A 6,232-nucleotide genomic window follows, 5' to 3' on the forward strand; every position below is an offset into this window, starting at 1 on the left:
TAAATATGCAAACATTAGATAGTTGCTCACCACTAAGATCGCTAATATCGCCTCATTACAGGCAATGCAAAATAGTACCGTCACCCTCAAAACTCAAGCTTCGTGACTGTATATAGTAGACTGTGGTCATATTATGAGCTGTGTATAAGCAGTAAGACATTGCATACTCGTCACCTAAGTGATGGAACAGCAAGATAAGTGCATTTGCTTTATATTTGTAATGGCGGCGACTTTACAGACGTATGTGTACAGTAGTGGAAAAAAAACCGGACCGACCCTTGTAGCTGATACAAAAGAATCCTCTGCTGTGTATTGTGTCAAACTGTGGTAAGTTCAATATGGATAGTGAAGCCAGAGGTATGTACTGCTATTTAATGTAAAGATACGCAGTTATCTTTGCCGATGTAATATTGATGCCAGATGAAAATAAAACTCTCAGAGTTTTTTCGTCTGTACGTTTGAGGCACTGAAGGAAACAAAAGACGGTAAGAATCGAACAAATGCAATAAATTTCATTGTTACAGTTAATTATATAAGATGGATGTGTTTTGTGACTAGCAAAATTTGAATCTGTGACTCTGAAATCAGCTACCAAGGGTCAGTCCGGTTTTTTTGCCACTACTGTACATACCTCGTTATTGCAGAGCACTCCTCAGTTACAACACTCATAACCTTCCTAGAGCCCTATTTGAGTTTTCTACAAGACTTCAGTTGGTTGTTGTATGATTCTGTAACTCTTAATTAAGAAAAAAAAAAAACTTCGATTTATATACTTGCAAGCAAGTTTCTTTTCTGAACAATACTACCAATTCTACGATCATTCTTACAGCAGAATAGGCTACCCAATTTTCGTATTATACCAAAACTACCGGACCAGTATTTTACAAGACTACAATTCTAATAATACCAATTGAGAACGATAAAATACTATCGCAGTACGTTGGATCAAGTTGCTAACGATTTCGAGAGAAGCCTGAAATTTTTAAACGGATTTAAATCCCAGTATGGAAGTTTTATAGGAATTATATGGAGATACAAATATATATTAATTCTAAGAACGCCCTTTAAATGTAAGTTTTTATTGCTGGAAAACAAAAACAACTGTAACTTGGAATCAAACGATTTGGTACACAAGTTCTTTTTATTCCGTTCCTGAATACTCTTTGAAGTGGGTCTCATAAATTGTGAAACAGTCTGTACAGGAACTCTTATGTTTAATAATTTTGTAACAAGTCTTTCCGCTACCTCTCACGATATAGAATATGACCTTTGCAGTCTGCGAGTACCTCCACTAGGACACGTCATTGCAATGCATTGTCTGCAATGACTCACTGTGATAACAAACCACAGCAACTCATCTCTCCGTAAACGCAAAAAACTAGGACATCCTGGGAGGTGCAAGTTCAGTTAGATTATCACTTCCCGTGGTTCTGCATTCGATAGTCATGTTAAACGAGACAATATTGTCAGACTCCACTTAAAATCAAGAATTAAAAAAAAAAAAAAGAAATTATTACATTAAATAAATTATCACAACCAGGAATAGTATTAAACACAGCGATCGGCTTTTCATGCGGCAAGCGACAGCCTACGTCATAATTATGCAGCGGTAGTTCAAGAGGGATGTTCATTACTGCTTAGAAATGGGAAAAGTTATTGCCTCTTAACAGTTCCAACTGTTCCAGTTCGTTGAAGATGCTAGGTTTCAGATAACAGTTCCGAAATAACAGTACCATATGTAACTACACAGATGCACAGTGGTATCTTGGAACATGTACTTATGACTGGTACTGATGGAACAGGGGTATGTAAGTAAGACTATTGTAATGGAACAGTGGTATGCAGGGGCGGCTTTTGGGGTAAGGCCAGTGTGCCATGGCACCACCAATGAAAGAAACAAAAAATCATATCCTAGAAAGCAGTTGTAATAGTTTATTTCTACACATTTTATTCGTATTTCATTTGAACGAGCGCGCGCACAGATCCGGACGCACTCTTGCAGCGTTTTTCCGAACGTTGGAGCCACTTCTGTGTGGCACTGCTTCCATCCATATAATACTGTACAAAAGGTTACTGATTCTAGTTTATATGCGTTTCTTATGGTAGACTTGAGCCGAATTCAATTTGACTCAGTAGTTAATATTCCGCCCGCTAGAGCACGGCAATGCAAAAATTTCGCTAGATGGCAGGATTGTTGGGGACGTTAGGAAGGGAATCATCTCCCGCACGAAACACAAGTTAAAGTTCCGCGCCAAATATTAATGTAATGTTGCCAATTCAAAACTAATGCACATAACTTGGATTTGAATGTGTAAATTATTATCTATTTAACTATATTGAACGCAGAGACAGTCATGGTTCTTTTTAGAAAGATAAATATTTTTTTCATATTATGTAAAACTGTTTGTTAATGTTGTGTAATATTTGTTTTATTTTGCGGCAACTAAATATCGCTACACTGTTGCTATAGTATCCATGCTTCTGTTAACGATACATGAGATCTGTGCAGGATATGAACATGTGTTATTCAGGCCGCTGCCTTGGATTTATCCGCCTGTTAAATAAAGTGCAAAGTGTTTGTTTATTATCTACATCACTGTTTATCTCGTGTGTTTTTGCTAGTAATTTTACTAGTTATGAAAGTTGTTTGTATTTGACTAAAAATACTGTGAAAGTTTTGATTATATGTATCTGTAAATTTCGTTATTAGTTTCGGAAATGTTATTGTAACTGTTACTAGCTGCATTATTAACTATACACCTGGTAAGATAGCTGGTTTAATTAATGTGTTTTATTTAACATAATGCAAACGTGAACTGCGAAATTATCAATTTCACTAGGGTAATTTGCGTACAACCTTTTTTCGTTTTTGGCACCGCCACCAGAATGCCTCATCGCCGTCACTGGTGGTATGTACGTAAGACTATTGCAATGGAACAGTGATATTTCAGAACAGGTACATACTACTAACATCTAATGGAATAGTAGTATTTGGAACATGTACGTAAGACTAGTATGAAATGTAACAGTGGTATTTTGGACGCTAAATGACCACATACTTCTCAGTGTGATGCAGTATGATGTCATAATGAGCTGAGATGTGACTTCTTAGGAAAGAAATCATTTCTAATGCCAAATTGAATTCGTAGATCAGGTTTGTTCGAAGCAGGAAATGTAATGCAGTTATAAATTATTTGTAAAGTGGCCACGAAATCGAAGTGGATCCCAATGGTAAATAAAAGCTCACCTATTCTTTCTCTTCTGCTCAGCTCAAGTTCACAATGGCGTTCAATTTCTACAAAAATTAATAAATAAAGCTATAATCATTTCGGCCGTGCTAAAATTCATATTAATACCGACATGAAGAGTAATAATCATTGGAATGAAAGAGTAAAATTTACCTTTGTATTTTCGTAAATAAAAAACTTCAATAAAACAGTCATGTTTCAACAGAATTTAGTTACACTTATTTACTTATCTTCAGAACTAAACCATGCTAAGGATTTCTATGGCTTTGAAAGTCTATTGGCTATGGTTGGGTTTCTATGTATGTATGTATGTATGTATGTATGTATGTATGTATGTATGTATGTATGTATGTATGTATGCATGCATGCATGTATGTATGTATGTATGTATGTATGTATGTATGTATGTATGTATGTATGTATGTATGTATGTATGTATGTATTTTAGTAGGTTATTTTACGACGCTTTATCAACATCTTAGGTTATTTAGCGTCTCAATGAGATGAAGGTGATAATGCCGGTGAAATGCGTCAGGGGTTCAGCACCGAAAGTTACCCAGGATTTAAAACGGAACAAATCTCAACCAGGTAACTTGCCCCGACCAGGAATCGAACTCCGGCCACCTGGTTTCGCTGTCGGACGCACTAATCGTTACTCCACAGGTGTGAACTTGTGTGTGTATCAATGACTATCTCATTATCTTCCGTATCGTATTTATTCTTGTGCGACAGCATGTCGCCAACGTTACGCGATGAACTTCAGAATGTGCGTTCGCGTTTGTGTATGTACAGTACATACAATGTACAGTACATGAGTATAGCCCTATCTGTGTGTGTGTGTGTGAGAGAGAGAGAGAGATAGAGAGAGAGAGAAGAGATAGCATATTTAGATTTACCGCAAGATGAGGAATTATCAGACGTTAACAGAACCGAAGAATCACCTTAGTTCTTGGAATTATGTCTTATGGTTGTTTGTATACACAGCGTCTTTTTAGACTACTTCAAGTATAGAAATGGGAGGCTTTTAAGCTATCAATTTATTGAATAAACTTCATTTACCATAAATTTTATCCAAAGGAAACCATTAAACGTTTCTTAAAATCACGAAATTTGATTGAAGAATAGAATGCGATTTATGTGAGAAGAGAGGGAAAACAGAATCAAAAGCGAAGACGCTCTTTCATAGATAACTCGACTATTTTTACTTTTCATCAATCTCGAATATTTTTCCAAGACGATGCAACTGAATAGGCCTAGTAAAGGCATTCTGCAATGTAATTTATTGATGCAGTGTTGCCATATTTAGCGATAAGTAGCTAAATTTAGGGAATTTTGAATCAGTCTCGGCGACAAATTTTATAAAATACGATTAGCGACTTTTCTGCTGATTTTTATATTCTTCCACTTTTTCCTTTCTTTTAAGTTAAAACATTCAACTGAAGTCAGGCACTTCTTAGTTTTAGAAGAGGCATGGTGCATGACTGAGTAGTCTAATGATTCATACGTGAACGCCCTGATCTCATATATTTGTGATCAGTGATCAGGGGTGAAAGATGATGATTCAATTATTCTCACGGGTTGGGTCTCTCTCTCAATGCTACTGCTCCAACAACGATAAACGGTGGCAACTTTGATTGACACGTGACGAGTCACGAGCTGCAGCTAATATAATCTTGGTTCTTCCCTGCAACGCGGAGATTTTCCACTCCGAACCTACCCGAGGCAATTGAGTTTTGGACAGTTCCTGTAAAGCAAATGAGACTGTAGTTTTTGCTGGTTTTATATATTTTAATATATAAGATTTTAAAAGTGTTAGATTTTACAAAAAAAAAAAAAATGTGGTCAAACGCTTGGGAGAAAATTTCCACACTTACAATTTGCCAGAAAGTGTAGTGTCAATGATTGGATCAAGTGCAGTGTATTCACAATCAGCTGTTCCCACATCTTCCACCTCAACATCACAGCCGTCAACAACACAGACTCCGCAGAAGAGGGTGACGACGAGGAAATTATATTTTTCTCCGCATATGTATGTTTTTCTTATTTTTATTTAGTGATATTTATTATTCTAACTGTAGTGACTTTCGAGGAATATCACTTTTGTTGACGTCGTACAAAATTTTGTGGAATATCCTTTTGAGAAGATTAACTCCATATGTAGATGAAATTATTGGGGATCATCAGTGTTGTTTTAGGCGTAATAGATCGACTATTGATCAGATATTGGAGAAAAAATGGGAGTCTAAGGGTACAGTACACCAGTTATTCATAGATTTCAAAAAGGCGTATGACTCGGTTAAGAGAGAAGTTTTATATAATATTCTTATTGAATTTGGTATTCCCAAGAAACTAGTTCGATTAATTAAAATGTGTCTTAGTGAAACTTACAGCAGAGTCCGTATAGGCCAGTTTCTATCTGATGCTTTTCCAATTCACTGCGGGCTAAAGCAGGGAGATGCACTATCACCTTTACTTTTTAACTTCGCTCTAGAATATGCGATTAGGAAAGTTCAGGATAACACAGAGGGTTTGGAATTGAACGGGTTACATCAACTTCTTGTCTATGCGGATGACGTGAATATGTTAGGAGAAAATCCACAAACGATTAGGGAAAACGCGGAAATTCTAGTTGAAGCAAGTAAAGCGATAGGGTTAGAAGTAAATCCCGAAAATACAAAGTATATGATTATGTCTCGTGACCAGAATATTGTACGAAATAGAAATATAAAAATTGGAGATTTATCCTTCGAAGAGGTGGACAAATTCAAATACCTTGGAGCAACAGTAACAAATATAAATGACACTCGGGAAGAAATTAAACGCAGAATAAATATGGGAAGTGCGTGTTATTATTCGGTTGAGAAGCTTTTGTCATCTAGTCTTCTGTCAAAAAATCTGAAAGTTAGAATTTATAAAACAGTTATATTACCGGTTGTTCTGTATGGTTGTGAAACTTGGAGTCTCACTTTGAGAGAGGAACAGAG

Source organism: Periplaneta americana, chromosome 4 (genome assembly GCF_040183065.1).
Source record: "Periplaneta americana isolate PAMFEO1 chromosome 4, P.americana_PAMFEO1_priV1, whole genome shotgun sequence".
Lineage (NCBI taxonomy): Eukaryota > Metazoa > Arthropoda > Insecta > Blattodea > Blattidae > Periplaneta > Periplaneta americana.